Here is a 23402-nt window from a genome sequence, read left to right on the forward strand (position 1 = left end):
ACAGTTGTTCGACAAAAATCCTAGTGTGAGTTGAAACCAACAATTCGAATATAAAGATTTTTTTTGTCCCATAAAAGAACTTCACAGTGGGTATCAATTTTTCGCCTCACCTTTGCCTAGAATTCTATTGGGCAGAATAGAGAACGCATCAGGCCCAACGTTTCGGAATGAAATATTTCATTCATTATGGTTGACTCTAGAAAGACGTCTAGGAAACTATTTTAAAATGACTTTTTCTAAGAAATACAAGATGCATCCAATCTCTCAAAAATTTAAGAAGAAACGGAAGGAACTTGGATTTTTTAATTAAAGGAATTAAAATAAACTGATACTTAAAATTTGAAATAATTAATTACATACGTGAAAATCAATTACGTGAAAATTTAGATTATGGGTATTTAATATCTTAACTATTTTATTTTTCTTGATATAATATTTTTAAATCCAAAATCTGATATTTGCAATTAATCATACCAAATTGATTTCACGCCGAATCAATCATTTTTGGCATCGATATAAGCGTTTCTTTACAAATTGAAATACGATGTAACACGCACGTGAAATTAAAAAGTATTTTTACTTTAAACTTGTTTAAGAAATATCGCTTTGAAATTTATAATTCTATTTACGAAATTTTATATCGAAAATTTATCAAATGGTCGCTAAAAAGTAATCGATTTGGCATAGAATGATTCGTAGATTTAATATATTAAAAATTAAAATGTTTGTTAATAAAGCTTAATAATTTTGATATTTGCAATATTAAAAACAGCCAAGTTTATATATGGTATTATTAGTATCACTAATATCACTTCATTTTTCTAGGAAATCATTGCAAAATAAGATCAAGATTCGTACTTTCTTATATCACGAATTTCTGTTCCGAATTTTCAATCCATCAACGTTGCAAAATAAATTTACATTTCGCAGAAGTAATTAGAATCAGGACACGAAGAGATCATAACTTTAATATTTGATTTTAATAATTGCAAATATCAATTCACCGCCAGCAGAATCGAAACTGTTAATTCGTAGCGATAAAAATTTCATATTTTGACGAATTCATAATGGATGTGCCGCAAAAGGTATTACATCCCGTGTACATCGCGTGTATAAAATTTCAAATAAAATGGAAAATGATACGTCGAGAATAATAGGTTAGGAATAAAATCTTAATAAAAGGATATCGTTACTAATAAAAAAAACCACGATACATAATAGAGAAACGTGTAACGAGTTCACTGGGTTCTCGATAAAAAGTCAATAAATTCACCGATAGGCGAACGTAAAGTTACAAAGCGACATCTGTCTCCGTTTGCGGAGCCGCACGGATCTACGCGTCCGAATGACAAGCAAAGAACGAGAGGAAAAATAGGATTGGAATAACTGTACCACGGGATCCAATTCTGCTCTTGTTGATTATTCCTTTTCGCGTGTGTATTTTTTCGATCTCTTGCGAGCCCTCGTGCACGTTTATCCGATAAATTTCGAAACAGACTCCGGCTTCCTCTCTTACTGATCGTGAAATTCTATCCCGTGACGATGATACTCTCGGTCCGCTCTGTGCTCCGTCGGTATAACTTCTTTACCCTGTTTCGTGCTTTTTAAAAGGACCGATACACGGTGGCGATGGGGGAGGGACGTCACAGGTAAGAGGTCTCGACGAAAACTCTACACTCTCGTCAAGCCGCGCGGCGAGGAACGAAGTTTGATTCGGTTAGCAATAAAAAGAAATTGAAAAATCAAGCAACCCTTGACACGGAAATTGAATTTCGCGAAATCCACGCTAGCAATTTTTATAGACTGACAGAAATTGGACATTTACTACAAATACACATGCGAGAAGATGGGGAGCGTGTTTGACTTGAACAATCTGGCCGAAATTTCAATTTTTTTTTTCACCTCGATCCGAAACAAAAACTAATTTTATTATCATGTAGATACTAAAATTTCTCTCTATTATATGTACTATTAATATTATTCATTATAATAGTACGTATAATTATATATACTATTAATATTGATATATTATTTTATCATTAAGTAATCACAAACATGTATGTATGGTCACTAATAATCGAAAGGTGAATATGATCTTAAATAAATAAACAAAATTTAATATAGTACTTACTAGTACGAATACTATGAATATAATTGTAAAAGATAAAAGTTTTATTAATATTAAAATGTATAAATTAAAACAAAAAAAAAAGACTATTTTGCTCCATTACTTTACATTACTTTTGTTATTTAAATTATTCCTTGCATAAATCGCAATGTTTTTGTATAATTTAGATTCTTACTTTACATTTCTATTCAATCCTTTCTATCTTCTCTTGTTTATGCATACAGCTTTATAATAAACGACTTTTTTCGATCAAATAACCAAAAATATAAAAAGAATCAGTAAAAAAAATCAATAGAGATAAAAGAATCTGAGTTATGCATATTTGATATATTACTATTAAAGTAATTTTTAAAATTCGCGATAAAATTCCATCTTACACATACACATTGTATATACATATACAATTTTCAAATTAAGAATCTCGATATAAAACGATAAAGATATAATAAAGCGAATTAATATTATTTCTAAATGTATGAATCAAACTTCACGTAAATATTGTAAATTGATTTAGAATTTCTATCATCAATTATTTTAAAAACGTGCTAAATCGTGTTAAATATATGTATACGTATATTGTATAGTTTTTAATAACATAATAAGATATACTAACATGCGTATCTTTCGATAATCGATGAACATCAAGGATTGCAGGTCGAACCACGAATTCAACGATTTCACTACATTCATTATCCGTATTCACTTTGAAAAGCAACTTAACATCGTACGAAAAACACCTCTCGAAGTATTTTTTACACTTCGAAACACAAGAGCCGAATGTCACCGTCTGTCAGCGTCTGAATTTGAGTTCCAATTAACGAGGCTTGTCCACAAAAGATCCGTTCTATAATACGCACAAACAAAGGAACCACAAACGGCGAACGCGGATCGTCGACATAAAATAGAAAACCACGACTAAAGTCCGGTAAAACGAACGGTTTATTAGAGGTAAACAAGCGTAGACTTCTGCAACCGCGTTCCAAGTAACGGTCCATGGCGGCGTACATCGATGCAATGCGATCGTTAGACGCCAGAGCCATCTATCGATGCGAGAGATCGACCCTGATCGACGCATCTCGAGCGTCGCGTCGGACTGTGCGCAAACAAAGGCGAACGAAAGCCATATCGGCATATCCTACCGCTATCCTTGATCGCTCGGTGAATTTCTATAGTTGAAGATCGCTTAAATACGTTGAACGCTGCCCGTTCCGCGAACCTTTCCGTTCGATAGCATCGAAACAACCATATCGCAGATAACCATTGACGTCACCATTCAGATATTCGACTCCGCGGATATCCGGGTACTCGAAGCCTCACCAAAGTACCGCTCTAGATGATCCGTTACTATTCCCGCTGGCTCGCGAACGGCAGACAAAAGCGAAGCGGAAGTTAATCGACGAGAATCCCTTTTTATCCGCTCCCAGCGTTTTGCTCGGCGAGATAAAATCATTTAAAGAACGATGCTCTGGATTCACAGTTATCGATGGAATTTCGTTTTCTCCTCGAAAAACGTTTGAGGAATCGAACGGCCATTCGTAGAGACGGAATAGAACAGAGGACGCGGCAATCGTGACTCGAAAGAGAAGGATAGAGCGATGCATGGTGTAGTGGGGGGGCTAGAGAGAGCGCAGGCAGATGAGGGTAAGAGAAGGCTACATACGTCGGGTTTAAAAGAGAAAAGCCAGGAAAATGGAAGGACCATAGAGATCGATGGGTGCCAGAAAAATGTGCACACGAAATTTATATAACGAGGAATTCCATTATGCCAGCCTCGATACCCCTTGGAGCTAGTGATGATGGCGATGTAGTGTTAGTATCGGAATATCGAACGGCGTGCTTCATCGACCGAGATAAGATCCGTTTACATTTCAAATCCCCTCCAGCGATCAACCGCTTCCTCCATCGTCGTGCATGAATCACGACACTGTCGTAATTTAACTGAAAACCAATTTTTCGTTTCACCAATGTCCCCCGACATCCCACAAGCGGATGTTCGTAGTTGTTGCCCCTGGGTGGGCCAGACGATTCCACCGAATAATAGAGGGTGGTCAAGGTAGAACAATGGCTAATGCCGAGAGCTGATTCGTCTGATGCGACGCGACATGGAGAACATTTAGAAGCCGATTTCGGATGAAGAAGAATAGCGAAACATGTTGGGCTCCTTGTTTTGTACACGATAAATGGTGGACAATGGCACTTGGTCGGAAATGTACAGTCTACGGGATGCTGATGAAAATCTCCACAACTGAAGGGGGAGAAAGGAAGGGTTATAGTGGTGTGTATTTGAGATTACAATATGAAGAGTCTAAGTAATCGGATAATTACCGGTTTATTTGAATTAAATGTTGCACTCAATTTCTAGATATATAGTAATAATTTTTAAAATAAAATTATTCGATCATTTAATAATGAGAATATATATTTTTTACAATTTAATTGGTAATATTTATTTTAAAATATAAAAATATATTTTTTTATTTCCGTTTTATTATTCATCGTATTATTCATCATTAATTCGCAATTGCATCCGCAATCGTAATCATATTTGATGAATGTTCAATTAAATCTTGAATTTTAATCAAAAATAAGTTCTTCGATTGAAAGAATTGTACGTTAATTTTTATTTTATTTTTATTTTTTATTTATTTTTTTTTTTCACGTAGAATGATTCTCTCTCACGTGTCACATGTTCAATATTATTCTTCTCGTTCACAAAGCTAAATTACTCGTGAATCTTTGTAAACGAAACTTGAAAGTTATAAAATATATCACGAGTTTAAATTACACACGAGAAAAATGAAACAAAAAGACATTATATAGAACTCGTACTTGAAACGGATATTTATAGTAAAGTGGACGTGAATAGATTAATCTAGAATTAAACGGCGTTAATCCGGACAACTGAAAAATAATTGTTGATAGAAAGAGCAATTTGGATAAATGAACGTCATTGTACAGATCGCGAGGCATTTTATAACGAAACAATTAAAATACTATCGAGGCAGAAATAGCACAAGCATCCGTACATATTATTTAAAAAGACTAAACAATCTAAACATATCGATGACAAGTATTTAATTAAATTCGTTTAACGTTACGAGCGTGGAATTTATTAAATTTTGAATAATACACGAAATATTTGAAAATTCTTTCGAAATTTCGTCATCGCAAAGTTGTCGGTACGGTTCGACAGATGCATCGTGAGCACAGAGAGAGAAAGAGAAAGAGAGAGAGAGAGAGAGAGGCGTCAGATTGAATTTTAACTCGAATCGTCTGGCTGTCGTGAACAGTTTTCCCTCTCCCATCGTTGGAACCAGTTTTCCAGTTCGAAGACGAGCGAGCCTAAGTCACTTTTAATTAGAAACGATCATCGAGGCTGCACTTTCGTCCGTCCTTCACGCGTTTGTTCCGCTCCAGGTGGCGGAGGTTTCCGTCGATAAATTTTCGAGGAGAGTCCCGCAAGCTTTTGGGAATGCTTGAAAATAAAACAACGACAACTCCGGGATAAAATTCAACCATCCAAATATTGAACGTTTGCCCGGAAAACAATGCGGTCGAGCGGTTTAGTTTTCATTTCCTTTTCTGTTTTTTTTTTTTCTTTCTTTCTCCTCCTCCTTCTCAACTAACTGTTCTCCTCTTTTCTGTTTTGTTCTTTTTTCTTTTCGCCGTCAATAATTCGACAACGGATCAACAACCGCGAAATATAATTTCAATCCGTCGAATTGCGTTGTTCCACGGCTCGTGGCCGTCGCTATTTCCTCCCTCCACCCCTTCATTAATCCCGCGTCTATAATTAACAACTTTACGAATACAATGCTTAAGTCATATTTAACCGGAACTGAATTTTCGATCGGCAGACCCGTTAATATTCAACGTGTTTAAATTCATATTACGATAATACCCTGTCGTATATAATTTTCGTTTGCGCACGCGACTCTCCATTCCCCCCTTCCCGGCCAGGCTAATTTATTCGGCTGCGGCAGATTCAACCGATTTCAATCAAAAGAGGAATACTTAATCCAGTATTAACCCTATGAGCTGTTATAATATCGTGGCCGCGTATATTTTCTATGGGTTTGCAAGCGTCAGCGTCATATCGATCATCACAGTTTAAATGTAACGATAGTAATATGCTCGTATGTGTAAATGCTCGTATGGTTTGCGCACGCATGGCGTTACGAGAATATATTTGGTGGCGAATTCGTAATTCGTCTGGGATAGTTTGATGGACCGAGATAATTGACGAAACATTGTTTTAAACGTCCGATTATTCTAGATTATTTTTCCGATAGAGATATTTCGATCGAGATATTTATGAAATAATTTTAAAGGTTGGTTTTGATATAGAGAATTTAATTCTAGAATCTTTAAATTTATTTATATGTATCGGATTACTATTTCTTCGAAATTGAAAATATTTATTTTAATTCAGATAGAAATGTATTTGTACAATGATTGAAACAATGTTTATTTTCGATTTGAGAAATTTTGTTAATAGAAGAGATTTCTTATAAATCTACGGTTGAAGAAATATCTATGCACTGATCTATCTATTTTATATTTTTATACATGTAGTAAAAAAAAAAAAAAATATTAGAAAACGTCATCACGATAGAAGCGCTACGATATTTGAAAACTTAATTTTTATTTCAATCTAAACAGAATATGAATCAAATAAATTAAATTTATCAAGTACGAAATATTTCAACTTCCAATATTTTTAATGCATATATCATTCTTATTCGAATAAATTTTACTTGTTTTTTCAACAACTGTATATAACATTGACATTATATCAATATCCAATATCTTGTAATATTGTTTGCCAACTATATTGTGAGAAATGTAAATATATTGCGAAGATAAGTTGTTGACTGTGTCCTTTCACAACTGTGTCGTAAAAGTAAGTTGTAAATTTTCCAAGTCAATAATTCATTGCAAACTTTTTTGCATACAATATGAAAACGCAAGACCTTGTTTTTAAAATAATATTATACAACTTTAAACACATCTCTAATACATCCTTTCTTCGTTTTAATACCATTATAAACTTACATTTTATATTCAAACTCTGACCATCAAAATAAGATCAGATGCGAACACGAACAAAATTTTAACAGCATTTTTTATTAATTATCAAGAAATAAATACGCTTGCATGTTAATAATTTTTTTTCTTTTCACAAAATAACAAAAATTTTTTATTATATCTTCCTTTTATAATATTTTCGCTTCAATTTACTTGACATACTGATTGGAATAATTGAAATATTAACGATACCTAAAAATTATCTTTGAGATAATTGATAATCAGTAAGAATAAAATATTCCAAAATTATATATTAAATGATAAAAGCCTTCAAATTAATGCAAGCATCGACGCTAAAAATTTATATTAAGGATTAAAAAATTAAAAATGCTCACGCAGAAAAATTATAACTATTACCTTCAAAGATTAGTCATTATGAAATATAAAAAAATCTTTTATTAATACACTTCAAAAGATACGATTTTCCGCGCGAAAACGATCGAGATAATTTACTTTATTAAAATTTAAAAGCTGCGAAACAATTCTAAAATTTCAAAAAACCGCGTTCTCACCAAATCAACGATCTTCTCGATAGAATTTTCCTTCGCGTGTTCAACGATCATGGGCATACGCGTTGATTGCGTACAGTGATCGATGAATAGCCAGTTCCTACGGACGTTCGCATTGGTACGGTTCATCAAGCATTCCACTCGATGCCAATAAATTTTATAAACGACGACCGACATATAATAGAAATTTCTCCTCTCCGTGAAACGATTCGATTCGATATTTAACTTTCTGCTAACCCTCCATTCTACGTGGATCATCACGTTTTTTACCTTCTAAAACTCATACCTTCTATTTTAATATTTAGAAAAAATCATAATTCTCTGATAGAAAGAGATCTAAAATTTAAAATACAAAAAGAAAAAAAATACTTTATTTTAATAAATCCTCTCAAAGATCCTTACGAAAATTTCAAATAACTCGAATGGAAAGTTCATCATGAATCATGTACTGTTTACGCGCAGTACGAATTGTTTCAAAAAATACCTTCAAAGGAGAGGCACGAATTAATTGCATATACTTTGATCAATTTCCTATATGCACTTTTCTGGACAATAATTCAATATTAAACGGATGGAAAAGAATAAAAAGAAGGAGAACATTCGCATCTTTTATCTCTTTATTGAATCGATAGGTTAATCGTGATGCTTCAATCGGAAGCATGAGTTAAAATGTCTCGATCTCGGCGTTCAAGTTTCCCCAAAATGCAAAATTTCGCACTCGATCGTACTTGCAATGAATTCGACCTGGCGAAAGAGGGGAGAGCAAATGAAAGGAGAACGAATCGAGCGTTAAAGCAACCACTCGTGGGCCAAGGCGTTAGGTTGTGTTTTAACGCGAATCGATATTTAACGAACCTGGACCAGCCGATTTTTCCTTCCTTTCCATGCCCACAAATGTAGATTTTTTCATTGTGCATTCGAGGCAGTTCGTTGCTTCGTCTCTCTCTCTCTCTCTCTCTCTCTCTCTCTCTCTCTCTCTCTCTCTCTCTCACTATTTTTGGTATCGAGTGGCCTAGATGAAGATTTTCGAGCGCGCGTCCTACATTTTCATTTCCGTGTCCATGAGTGTCGAGTCAAACTTGTTTGGTTCGGGAGGAAAATGAAAGGGAAGATGAAGCATGAAAGGAGGGGGAAAAAGGGAGAGAGGGGAGGAAAAAGAAGAAAGAAAAAAGAAAAAAAAGGAGCGGAATCGGTATTTTATTAAATTTAATTGAAGCATGAATATTGTTCCGTATCACGTTGAATCGAATGAGATTTAATTTAGGCGATCGGTCCAGATTTTATGATTGAATTTCGTAGAGTTGGATCGCGCTGCTCGAGTATTTGGATTTAATGGAATACGCGTTGGCCTTCTTTTTTTTTTTTTCCCCGTTTTTGCGTCCAAAAAGGAAAAGAAAATTCGCGTTCGTAGATTAAAAAGAAAAGAAAGGAAGATATTATAAGCGATAGCTTTAATATTTACATATTTAAATGAATACATCGATGCTTGAAAGCTTGACACGAGCACAATTTGTTCCATGTACTTTTGAAAGGATGGCGAAGTAACTAGTTGTCTATTGTTGTATAAAATAATAAAAGATAATAAAGGCTATTGTGCAAAGTAAACAAAATAATATTATCATTATTTCATTAAAAATTTCGATAGATACTGTCAGGTAAACAAATTAATTAGCCTCTTCATCTATGCTTAAGTACTTAATTTCATCGCAATTTACCGTGAATTCGGTTTATGTAAGACCTCTCTAACATTTATCTTATTGTCGGACAACACTGTTCGATGCGATTATGCCGTGATTAATAGGCAATGTAATGGAAAGTTAGAAACACCGTTCAAATATTTTACGTCGAAGCATTATACGATTATTTAATTTTTTTTATGTTTTCCATTCAATGGAATCCTTTCGAAGAATGAAAGAAATCTGTTTGCTCGGTTTAACCGAAAAGAGAATGACAAATTGTCTCGAAAAATATTAAGATATAATTTTCATATTTAATCATTCGTTATTCTGATTTAAATGTACAATTTAATGAGACGTGAAGGGAATAAGTACTACATCTTGTTCCGATCTTCAAATTATCGCTATCATCTTAAATTGATTGATGAATTCGAGAAAAAACATAGATAAACATAGATAAACTTTTAAAGTTTTCTAAAGAGACACAAAAAATTCTTTGATTTGTTGATATACGTATCGAAGATGTTCATTGAGAATAATTGAAAATTGTAAGATATGAAATAATTACATATATTAATAAATAGTTATTCATATCGAGATAATTCTGAAAAATATTGGATTTCTAGTATAAAAATTCAATCTAATATTTATATAAGCTATATAAAAACTATATAAATTTATATTTAATTCTTTATTCTAAATTTCATTTTAATAATAAAATAATGATGGAAGGAAATATCGCAGAATTATTTGCTTGAATCAAATTTTATTTTTTTCGGAATAGCAATGAAATTATATTACATTAAATGAACAATGCAAAGAAATAGAACATAAAACGAATGTTTAAATTATTATTTAATTTGTTCTTCCTTTGCTCATCGCAATAAAACTTTTATAATTTCCTAACTTGATAGACTTTAAAACAATGTATTGTAATAATTACAAATTCATAATTGCTCGAATTTCTTCGTGGGGATAAATGTGAATCACGAATTCTTACTTTTTCAAATAATATCTTAAACGAAGAATGCTACACTTAATAGAAAAGATGACTCGATCCAACGAGATGAAGTATGAAAAACAAGTGGAACTCGAGCAGGCATTCCTTAATCCTTCTAAAATTTCCAAGCGAAAGGAACAAATTTTCCAAGAGATCCGCTAATATTTCAAACACGTGAAGAAAAAAGATTCTCGGGAAATGGCAAACGCTATTCAAAGAATGTTGCGCAGAGAATTTAACGCTTCATTATGGCGGAGTGTTTCTCAAAGAACCGGTGATATTTCGAAAATGAGTTCTACTCGTCGACGTCGTAACGACGACAAATAAAAAAAAAAAGGAAAAAAACAATAAAAGAAGAAAAAAAACGGCCTCGTGCGAACGTCGCTGCGGAAGCACTTCCGTTCCAAGCTGAAGAACTTTATATTTCTGAAAAAATGGAGGAAAAGAGAGAGAGAGAGAGAGAGAGAGAGAGAGAGAGAGAGAGAGAGAGAGAGAGAGAGAGAGAGAGAGAGAGAGAGAGAGAGAGAAATTACACTTCTCAGCTAATTAGTAGGCGCACAAACGTGACTTTGTCAACCCCGTTTCCGGAATGATTTTTTAATTTCGTTCGTTTACTACTTCCACCGACAAGCGTTCCTCTCTGAATCTTTTGAAAAAGGCACATGCGATTATAAATATGCTGTATTACTTGCGATGAATTTTCTTAGCAAATAAGGATTAATAATCGTTCGAAATAGGAGATGAATTAATAATTGTATAGACTCGTGTATATGCATAAATACGAATAAATTATCTGTTTTATCAATGAATTGTATATTCTATATATTTTAATTACAGTTTATTTTAATATTTCGCTATATTATATATAATTCGTAAGAAATAATGAATTAAATAAAATAGTAAATTTTAATTTGTGCATTTACTTTAATTTTACATAATGAAAGATAAAGAAAAATACGATATAGGTAAAGTTAAAATTTTCTAAGCGGATAGATTTTAATACATTTACGTAACTTAATAAAAAAATTAATAACCAACGTAATAAAAATTATATATTTCACTTGAAAAAAACAGTATGTCAGCTTCATATATTCACTACACGTTCATTTACAAAAGGATTTATTACACCATTATATTTTCCACTTCAAAAGTTTTCTTTTTTAAAATTTCACACAATAAATAATTTACGAAAAATACGTCAAAATACGTTCTGCTTCCTATTCCAATTTTTCACATAAAATAATTTTTCCACGCATCCTTCAACTTTCAATTCTAAAAAAAAAAAAATAATTAATTTCACGTATATATATTATACATTTTATAAATACATATATTATACATTCCATCGATAATCAACAATCAAGAACCAAGACTTAACTTCGAAATAAACCGTTTCATCCAACCAATCCATCAAATTCACGCGATCAATCTTGTAACCCCACGCCATAAGAAGAATCCACCATAGAATCAAAACATATTTTTCACACCCAACGACATTCCCTTCGACCAGCAGTCTCCAACAGCGTTTGAAAATTAATGTTTCCTCAACGATCAATCCGAAAAATCCATCCCCCCAGATCCATCCCGCCGTTCCTTCCAACGAGAGACTGCCCTGACCACTCGACGCGGACAACGTCGACGAGGATTGCACACGTGGAACACGGAGGATGGTGGAAGTGGTTGGTGGAGGTCGGTGGATCGAGTGCCGTGTCCACGGTATGGCACCATACTCTGCGCACGACACGACAAGTCTGAAGGGGTGCAACGGCACAGCACATGGAAAGTGTAAGGCGATAATAACGCGCTTTAGAGCTCGATCAATCGGATTAGCCGACATATATACGCCATACCCGGCTATTATTACGGCTCTCGTACCTCGAAACGCTGTCACGCTTCGTTTTATAGAAAGGTATTTCGCGTGGCGGTGGATGTGCACACGTGCGACGCAGGCCACGCGTGTATATATATATATATATACATATATATATATCGTCTATCGCCACTCTACGACTATTTCGACTCTGTCGATTTTATTGTCCGCCCGTGGAAAAGCGCAACCTGGCCGATTACATCGATCTGATAAAATGGATCACGGGGGAATTGGCACGATCATACGGTGGCTGGGCCCAGAGAAATTTCTTCGTGCTTCGATTTTGGAATTCGATCAAGATGAGTCGTAATTTTTTTTAAGAAATTACGATAGATACGAGGGGATACGTCAAAGATACGTACGTATTTTTGAGATTGCGAAATTTTTCGTTTCAATTCAATTACGACGGATTTGAGATTTGATGAAAATGGATTGTAATCTTTGAAGAAAATCATCGAGTTTACTCGCGCGGAGATTTTGCTTGCGCTTTCATAAGATTTTGAGAAAAATGCAAAATGAGAAATCGTGGTAAAAGATAGATACGTTTAACTCTTTGAATGTTGTTCTTGTGCTTTATTATTTGGTTTTTGGATGATCTGTAATTTTTTAACAAATCATCGATTTTATTCCTTTGTTTCATTTTTGTATATTTTCGCTTCGTTAGGATCAAATAAAATCGTAACGATAAATGATTGATCAGACATTGAGCAAACATAATTTTTCAGTAAATTATCGATTTTATTTCTAACTCGTGTTGCATCTTGATTTAAGATTGAATAAAATGCAGAAAAAAGATGAAAGATAAATAATCTTAAATTGATATAATTCGTCATAATAATAGCAATTTTTAATTATTATTAAATTATATTATTATTCTTCTATTTTCGTTATATTCCCATATTTTGATCGCATTGTATCATATTTTTCATTTTTCATTAATTTTTGAAATATCTTGTATTTAAATAATAAAATAATTTCACGATTCGAATATATTTCCGATATAATCCTCAAAATTATTTCATTTTCATGATTATTTTATTTCTTGTGTTAGAATTTTGTATACAAATATATAAATATATATGATGTAAATCGCTTAAAGGTTCAATTTCATTGAGTTTTATTACCACTATAAATTTGTATATCCTTTATAAATTTGCTTTAAATTTTAAATTTAACCTTCGCTTTTCCGTTTCGTTTATAAGCTGCCACTTCTAACAAAATTATTAAATACAGAAAACATCTTTCATTTGCACGTTGTAATAAAGGATTAAGTACAATGATTAAAGGAAATAAAAAAAACGATTGATTTTCCGATAATATAAATTTCGAAATACAATTTAAAACAAAAACTGAATTAAATATCAATAACATATACGCATAACATATAAACTCGATTGATACCAATGAAAAAAAAGGATACAATAAATTATATTTAATTAGATTAATACAAATTTAATCAGATTCGTACATACGATTAGAAAAATCGAAAAAAAAACACGAGAAACTTTATAAATTATTGAAAACACATTTTATTATTAAATCGAGAATTAAACCGAAACGAAATTCAACGATGGGAAACGCGTGTTGCCCGGATTAATTTCAATAAAAGAGTATCACGAGTGGTGAAAATTTAATAGTACTTATCGTGCCTCGAGAAGGGAATAGAGTGGGGATTTAACAGTACCGTTTAACCGATGAAGAAGAGTATAAACTTTATAAAAAAAAAAAAAAAAAAAAAATGCTCCACCACCACCAGCACGCAGTAGGAAGAATAGAAACGCGAAATATCCAACGATTTGAAAAAGCCAAGCGCGTGTTTATCGTTGAAGCGCGAATAAACTGCGCGAAGGAACGGGTGTGTATAGATTTTTACAGAGTTAACACGGTTTCAATTTTCCGGACGATCCCTGTGGGAACGGGCAAATTTTGTTTTCATACGCGCTCTCCGTGCTTGCACTTCCTCCCTTGTGACATAAAGAGAAGCATCACGTCGCGTGCTTTGAATATTATAGCGACAAAGGGAACGTATCTATATACGTTGGAAATGTCGACGGAAATGGGAGGAGAAAAGAAGAAAAAAAAAAAAAAAAAAAGAAAAATATAAAAAAAGGCCAGAAATAAAATGGTCCCGCGCGTGGATGAACCGTAAGCAATCGTTGCAACGGAACTTCCGTTTAGTTTATGGTATAATCCAGTCGAATTTCTCTCTCTTGTTGTACCGACATGGGCGCGGAGAATTGAATTCGTTCATTCCACGAGTAGCCGTGGATTTATCTTTTTTTTTTCTGGATGAGGAGGAGGGTTGAAGGGGGTGGAGAGGACGGTAACAGAGCAATTGCGAGAGTCGAGAATTTTAACGATCGGTGGTCGATTATCGTCGAAAAAACCGCTTGGGCGTTTTTTGGAAACCGCAAACTGCTTCGACATTCCTGAAATTTTTTTCCTTTTTTTTTTTTTTTTTTGGAGAGCGCGAGACCCGCTAACGAATCCTTGTTTATCGGAACAATGTGCACTCGATCGGGAGAATTGTTATCATTGATTTCGTATTTCATACCCGTTTCGACATTGAAAAAACGGGAAACGTGTGAAATAGTTCTTTGCATAACGATTCAGGAACAACGATATCGCGCGCGTGTTAATGGGGAAAAGCTGTTTCGCGTGAATCGCATTTATCGTGAAAGTGATCCACCTTCGAAAAAGATTGAGTTACAATCGTTTGGATTTTTATAAATTTCGTATTCAATTGTACATTTCGATTAATTAAAAATATTATTAAAAGAAGGAATTAATATTTTTTCTTTCTTGATTAAATATTGAGTAAATTAAACGAGTAAAATTTTTAAAATCAGATTCTCAATGTGATACGAAAACTTAGGAATTTGATAAAAGAAGATATATAATAATATATCTATATAATATCTAAAAAAGAATCAAATTAAAAGTAACAATTGCTTTACAATTAATTATTAAGTGTCAGATATTAGAAATAAATGGATTCATGTACTATTATATTATGATTATTCGTAAAGGAAAATTTTGCGAAATTAAAAAAAAAAAAAAAAGAAATATAAAATTACAGTAATTGAAAAAATTATATTACATTAATAAGATAAAAAATAAAATTCTTTTTTTTTTCGTCCACGCTAAAAAAAGAAACTTTTGATAATAACAAATTTTTTTTATTAATACTTTTATTATTGCTATTAATCCGTAATTAATTCAACTTTCTTTTTTAAACAAATTATTTCGACCAAAGAATTTATTTATCCCAAGATATTAAAACTGAATCAATTAAATATTCCCTAATAATAAACAATCTAATAATCGAAACATCTTTTTACAATTTTCCAACAGAAAAAATTTAACGAAATCCCCTTAAAATTTACATACACGTATCCACAAATCGTTTCATTCGAACCGAAAACGGGGAAGAAAAATGGTCGAAATATACCATCGCCTATCCCGCCCATTATCCTACTCCCAGGACGATTTTCTCTGAATATCCTGTTCCTACAAGTTCCGTGAACTCACCCTCTCAACGGTAATCCCCGCCGTTTCCACGTGGTCCCCATTCACCGTTCGCAAACCATCCTCCGTTTACGAGCAGATTGGCCTGTGCGTCGGTATAACAATCTCGGTCATATTTCGATAGTAACGACCCGTTATCCATCATACGATCGCGAGTCAATAAATTAATCACGCGCTCTCACCCCTTCACACACGCAACACAAACACTTATTCACACACACACACATATCAGAATCCCCTTATATCCGCGAGATTCGCCGCGGGTTCACCGGCTGATTTTCCGTAATTGCCACGAACGAGTGAAATAGTTTCTCTTCTCGCCTCTCCCTCCCCCCCTCCCCCGCGCATCCTCCGCAGGCTTCAATCCCTTTCCCCCCCCCCCCCTCCCCGTCCTGTCCGATTGAAATCGAGTTACCTGGCGGCGTCGATCGAAGTGTACCCCATCGACGATTGTGTGTCCCTAGCCTTACCTAGCCGTTTAATGCCGCCAATGAAATTCCAGCGGCGTAATTGCCGCTGGTAATTAGATAATTGCGCGCCAGACTTTACGATCGCTCGAATTCGTAACGAAATAATCGCTCTATAAAAGCCATCCCCTCTCCTCCCACCCCCCTCTGGTAAACGCGTTTACCAGAGCCGCGAACCGAAGGGGAGGAGGGCGAGTTTCAGCTGGTCGTCGATCGGGTTCTTACATTGTTCTCTTCTCCTCTCCCCTTACTGGCGCCCTGTTTGAAACCGAGAATGAGCAAACCGTTGTGTACAATCTTTGTGTACGTATATATGTGCGTGTATGTGTGTAGTAAGGAGCGGATGATTGAATTTGCTTGGTGGAACGTGGTTGGGCCCCGCCAATTTCCGGCCTGTTGTTTTTATTAAGTTGCCGCTCGTGTCGGTTCAAGCGTTGGCACGCGCTTATGTTCATTCAATGGTTCGGTTATGCATATGGGCGAATTTTGCGCTCGAGGGATCGATCGATTAGCGCTTGTATTAGCGTCTATTGGAATTATTTTTGTTCGAGGAGGCGGGATTTTTCTCCATTTGGAATAATAATAATAATGATAATGAAAGACAATAAGTGAATCGAAGTTTAATTTCTTTTTTTTTTTTGGAATTTTAATGGGGTTCGAAGTGAAATTGATGTACGTGTGACGTTTTGTTTGTTGTGATTTTGGTTACGTGTTTAATTCGTATTCGTTTTATATGATTATTATTTGGTAAGTTGAAAATGATTCTGTTATTCCACATATGTCTTTCTTTTTAACAATATTTGTACGATAGTACAATTTTAAATAAATATATTGTATTTTCATATTACATATCCGTGTATATATCCGTTATATCTCATACGCTTTTCATTGAATAAATGTACTTTACATTTGAATTGGAACAACAGATTGTTCTGTATATATTTACAAGCTAAATCTACAATCTCACCGAGAGCTCTTTTATTCAGTATCGTCAGCCTATCTGACTACGATATTTGGAAACCGTTTCCCAATTCGTCGACGTGCACTTTTCTCAAAGACGTGATTTTTACATATCTCATTTGTTTTGCGAATAATTTCGTTCCACGTCAATTCCTTCGTTTTTGAAAATTAAAAATCTCGTGTTCGAAGTACGAAACAATTTTTAATTCCATCCACGTCTATTCGTGATTTTTTGTTAGAATAATATTTCATTAATTATATTTGTCTTAGATATTTAATAAAATAATAAGTAAATATTTTGATTATTATGATTCACATTAATAAAAGATACTTTTTTTCATTATATTTATGCAAATGAAAACGTGATATTCATATGGCGAATCACACTTTTACAGTATGTGATAATTCCATCGCCACGGGAAAATAAGCTATCCGCGAGAGGATAAATAAGCGAAAGAAGTAATAAGATTCTCTTCTTCTTTGAAAGAATTACTTTCTCGCCAACCTAATAAGCTGGGAATAAGTAAAAATGGAATTCTAATTATTCAAGGGAAGGGGTTCGAGAAAAACGAAATTATTCCCAACTAATTACATCGGGCTCCTTCCAATCCCTCTTTTTCTTGCATCTACCTTCCTTCGGCTTTCCTTCTTCTTTTCCGATCCATTCCTAATGAAAGGTCCTTTTTATTAACTCGAGCGAAGTGAGCGAACTAACTCCATACGGTTGAAAAAAACCGCAGGATTCAGGAAATATTCTCGCGAATTTTGTCGAAGATTAACAAAGAAACTTTTGTTTTATTTAAACAATTTTATTATTATTATTATTTTTCGAGCAATTATGAAAGCGAACGAGATAATGAAATATAAAGATAATGAATATAAGTTAAACAACGTTACTTTTCATTAATATCGTGTAAATTGTTTTTAAAAAAGGAAAAGAATCATTCTTAAATAGAAAAATCTAAATTCTTTTTGCATATCCATTAGACATTAGAAGAAATTTTAATCAATTGGCGAGGTTATAAGATTATAAATATACGTCAAATTGTGAGCTGAAAAATTTAAAATTTAATCGATACGTAAATTTGTTTTTTGTTAACATAATCATACATCTTAATAATCCATTAATTAACTATATTTAAGATTTTATCGATTTTTAATAATCTCATTGACATTAAGATAGATAGCTTATTATATACTTCTCATCCTTCGTTTTAATTGCAAAAGTAATTGTTGTTGAAACTAATCAGTCCAAATTTGATCAATCTCAAATTGTTTCCACGATAATTTCCTGATAATTTCACGATAATTATTAATTATAAATTCATAGTTCTTCGAATAAAATTTCATAAAAGGTTTCACCAATGCTCACTTGCCTTTTTTATTGAATAATTTATCCGCATATTTATATTCTCTTTCAGAAGAAATCGTTCCCCAATTTCCCCTCCCCTTAACTCGCGCCACGGTTCCTTCGATATTTTTGCCAAGTGAATTTCGATCAAAGGGAAAAATTTTAAACAGATTCGATACATAGATCGACTAGTCCGACCGTTTGAGAAACGGATATTCGATTATTCGTATGATTTATTCCGTCGTTGCCTCGCTACGTACGTACGTACATCACGTCCAATGGAAAGGAACAACTAATTCCTCCGGGGGGGAAATGTGCTTTTGATAGTTGAAGCGTGTACTTCTTGCGAGGGAGAGGGAGGGCGGAGGGAAAAAAATGAATTTTGATTTGTTGGCTAACAGTGGAAATGCAACGGTAGGGAGATATTAAACTACGGCTCCTGTATAATAGTATTGCGCTCGATCAAAAGGGGGTCGCGGTCTCGGTATTGTTTTGGATAAGAGATATCTGGGGGTACAGGGCCTCCTCCTCCTCCATGTGGATTTTTATAAGAAGATTTTTGTTCGCCGTTTGTTTCTTCTTCGTTTCTACTTCGTTTCTTTAAGGTGTCTTCCACGCTTCGAATAAACAAAAGAAATTGAAATAGAGGGTGATTTCCATATCGTGTGTTATTAGAGATATTTTTCCCGTGGAATCTCGTGGAAGATGAAATTTTAACGTGGATATGGATAATCCTTTATGACCTCATGTGGTATTCATGGATTGATTGAGAAAATATTTTTTTTTTAATCATTATTATGCGATAAATGATACGATTTCTGACTTCGATTTCTTCTTTCATTTATCCTTTATTATCTTTGACAGAAGAAAATGTTAATTCGTTCAACGGATAGTGGAGATAATTGAACGGAGATAATCGAAGTAATCACGTTAATAGTAAATTCTATTTAATATGTTTTGAAAATTCGTAACTATTTCGCGATCACTTTTTGATGGTTTAAAGGATAAATTATTATAGAAAGCATAAAATAGACGAGGATTGTAATGCAAGAAATTTTAATCTCGCATAACTCGAATACATGATTCAATTGAAATGCTCAATGGAGAAGGAGCATTTAGTTCAATCAATTAGTTCCTGCAATCTAATATCTAGTCTAATATCTACTCCTAATACTATAATCTAGTCTAATATCACGTGCATGTTATCTGCTACTATATATATATATATATATCTGGTATAATATCACGTACGTTTTATTGATTAGAATCACATTAAAGTTAGTCGACATTAAAATCTAATATCCAGTTGGGAAAAAAGGGATTAATATGACTATTTGATCTCTTCACAGCCTATTTCCTCTCTATTACTTCATAACATCTCTTCTTATTCATTGATCATCGAATCAAAAAAAAGAAAAAAAAAAAAAATAGAAAAATAGAAATATCTGATTTTTTTATCGAATTTCAATTTATTTCAACGCGCAATTGTTACTTCTTAAAGGAAAAAAATCCTTATCCTCTATCGCACAAAATATCCTCCCTTGATCCTTCACCGTGGAATAATCTGTTCGGTTTACAAACAACACCCCCTCCTCCCAACATATTTACACCACGATCACCACGCCAATTAAGGATTACCGTGTCACGAAGTATTACATCATACAACTAAATCTAAAGCCGCGTCGAAGGATTGGCCACGCTCGACAAAGAGCTTCGATCAAAATTCTTCGATCGTTGTTCCAACGCTATTCCTCGCCCCGGCCATTAATCACCCCGAAGCGAGCACGCGGCTCGTAGGAAGGGGGTGTAAATACGAAGAGGTAATTAACGTGTCTAGACACCGTCTCATAATATCGTGTCAACGAATTTTCGAAGATCATTCAGGACGCGGCCTGGTGGGGGAGGGGGGGAGGGGGGGGGGGACAATGGGCGTACTACGGAGGAAGAGCGCAAACTCGCGATCCAAACTGTTCGAGGATCAATACGAGCGACCAACGGTTCAACATTTTCCCGCTAACGAAATATGTTTCTCGTGCGGTTGCATCCTTCTTGATGATCTTTCGTCTGGATCCTGACGGTGAAAAATTACCTTGCCCTGCCACGTTCTTCTATATATATATATATGATGCAAGTACGAAATTTTTACGCGATCATTTGTGTAAAAATAAAAATATGGTTATTGTTATTGCGAGGGAGAGGTGAAAGGAAAGAGATTGGACGCAAGTATTTGCATCGATTCGAACGTGAGATGTGGCAAATTCTTAGGCAGAAAATTAGGATCGGTTGCAATGTTTGGAATGGAATGAAATTTAATTGGAAATTTTGTTAGTTTTTAATTTATATTTGATCCAATTGGGAATGTCTGAAGATTATTTAAAATATTTGTATATAAATTATATTATTTACTGGTTTAAAAAAATTCTGGATTTGATAAAATGACCGAAAAAATAAAGGATCTAAAGGAAGAGTACACAAATTATTAATACATATATATGTGTACAATTATTTCAATCAAAATTATTATTAAATATTGTTCAAGATATTAAATTTTATTATTAAATAGAAAGAAAATTGAAAATTGGATTCTCTCTTGACCATAGAAGCTACAAAGAAATTTACATTATTATATATTTACATTATCAATAGAAAGTATAAACAAAAAGATCAAATCAAAATCTTATAAAAATTTATGTCTTTTAAAGATATTTCGACAAAGATATTTTAAAGATATTTATCACGTATACATAATACATAAAAATTTATTCAAAAATGCTTTACTAAAAAAAAACTAAAAAAAATGTTCAATGCAAATGACAAAATTTAGATGATGCAATGCTCGAATGCATTTTATTGCGAGAAGCTTGTCTGAAACTTTTTCTCCGAAAGACTTCTAAAAATCTAAGTAATTCTGCTTCGAAAATGTGATCCTTATCTTAATTAGAACGAAGGATAAAAATTTCGATGTGTATTCTCCATTTAGATTGGTTTAGATAAATTAACCTAAGGAGGTAAAACGTTTTCTAATAAAAAAAAAAAAAAAAAAAAAAAGGTAAATTACCGAGAAAACCGCGTATAATAACGATAGAAATTTTTTGAAATGGAAAACCTGACAAATGTTTATCTCGTGCCTGCTCGTGTAGAAATTCAATGGTTTTAATAAGTCTACAGTGAATAACCGTTTCAACATGCCGACACACTCGAAATGTTTTTTTCAAATACGATTTTCACGTTTCTTTAATTCATATAACAATGCACACGTATCATGATTTTAAATTGTTGTTTAAACGTTAAACCATTGGATATTTATCGAAACGATTAAATATTTTTTAATGCTACGTTTATCAGCAGTTTCATAAAAATTGAAACGTTTGACTTTATTCTTTTTCCTTTATACTATATTTAATTTTTATTTTATTTTATTTTATTTTATAACGAAATTGCATTAAATCTTTCCAATTCGAAATATAGGTATATAAATAAGACGACATTTTAAAATATTTCAAACCATCTCAATACACTTTACAATATAATAATATTGTAACATAAAAGAATAATAATGTATAAATTTAATATTCAACGTAATATTCTCATCATTAACATCAAACGTAGTTAAAATTTAATCAATACTTTTAAATCAAACATTACAATATCGCAATTAATATTGTATTTTATTCTCGTTCACGTGTGCAGATAGATTATTTTTAGACAACGAGGATCAAATCTAATGGTTTATCGATTTTCTAATAAATGAATTACATTCGTATTTAAATTATCTTTAGAAACATTTAACGCTCGATGATGCAAAAAAAAATTAGGGCCAAATCCAGTTACGAGTAACGACGAGCCACCGCATGAAATATTATACTAATATTCTATGCACACGGAATATTAATACAAAATCGACGTGAGGTAATCGATGAAACGATAAATCATGATAATTTACGATCCATCGTATCATCGTAAAACGAGGGACTGCATTTCAATAATGTCAAATCAGATATAAATGCACATTAATCTTTTTTCATAGTATTCGAATAAAATAATATCGATACGAGTTAAACGAGAGCATCAAATTTACAATCTTTAGAAACCTTAAAATCCAATAATCTTTATTCATTAATTAATTTGCATATCGATGGTTTAATTTTCTCGAAGATTTATATTTTTCGCCGTGATTTAAAAAGGATAGAGGGGAATCCGTATATACGATTCTATTTGATTTTTCCACGCGTTACACGCAAGAATATATCTCGATCGAGGGGTGTCAAAATGGTAGAAAAACCATCCTTGATCTATTTCCTTGTCTTCGATTCGCTCTCCGCCTATCTGTGTCTCTCCTATCTTTTTCGACCACCATTACACGTATCTCTTCCTTTTCTCGAGATATTCTACTTATATGGCTTGTCGTTCCTTACACAGCTAGATAGGATTGAATTTTTTCGATCTTTTTTTACGATATCGATAATTACTCCATCGATCAAGCGAGAAGGAAACGTATTTGAAGCAGGTTTTTGCAATTTTTATAATAAAAATAATGAAACGCAGATATTTTTATATCTTTTGGAAAATATACGTATACGTTCTTCTTTTCTTCGGGTTCGGGAAAAAAGCGAGTCAAAGGATTAAGTTTGCATAGAAATTTCCTTTAATTTTAATTTCAGATAAACGTAATGAGAGAGGATAAAAAGAAGAGTGGAAGTGGTTTCCAATAACCCGGCCAATTCCATCTCCGTTTCGTATAAATATAGATATCATCGATGAGAGTATTACTTCGAATTAAATAAAAATGTACTTGTAATTCTCTTTAAGAATTTTAACGAGTCTT

The 23402-nt window shown here is 33.3% G+C and overlaps 1 protein-coding gene across 4 annotated transcripts in view; it reads right to left on the reverse strand.

Annotated features, from left to right (window-relative positions):
• LOC107992647 (insulin-like growth factor-binding protein complex acid labile subunit) overlaps nt 1–23402 on the reverse strand; it is a 439321-nt gene that overhangs the window by 216449 nt on the left and 199470 nt on the right. Inside the window, exon 1 of one of the 4 annotated variants that reach the window (XM_062072150.1) lies at nt 2742–4512. The exons of 2 other annotated variants lie outside the window; for them this stretch is intronic. The gene's annotated coding sequence lies outside the window, so the exon portion shown is untranslated. Of the gene's footprint in view, nt 1–2741; nt 4513–23402 lie in introns of those variants that run through there. One more of the 4 variants, XM_062072151.1, reaches the window with a different exon arrangement.

Source organism: Apis cerana, linkage group LG2 (assembly GCF_029169275.1).
Source record: "Apis cerana isolate GH-2021 linkage group LG2, AcerK_1.0, whole genome shotgun sequence".
Taxonomy (NCBI): domain Eukaryota; kingdom Metazoa; phylum Arthropoda; class Insecta; order Hymenoptera; family Apidae; genus Apis; species Apis cerana.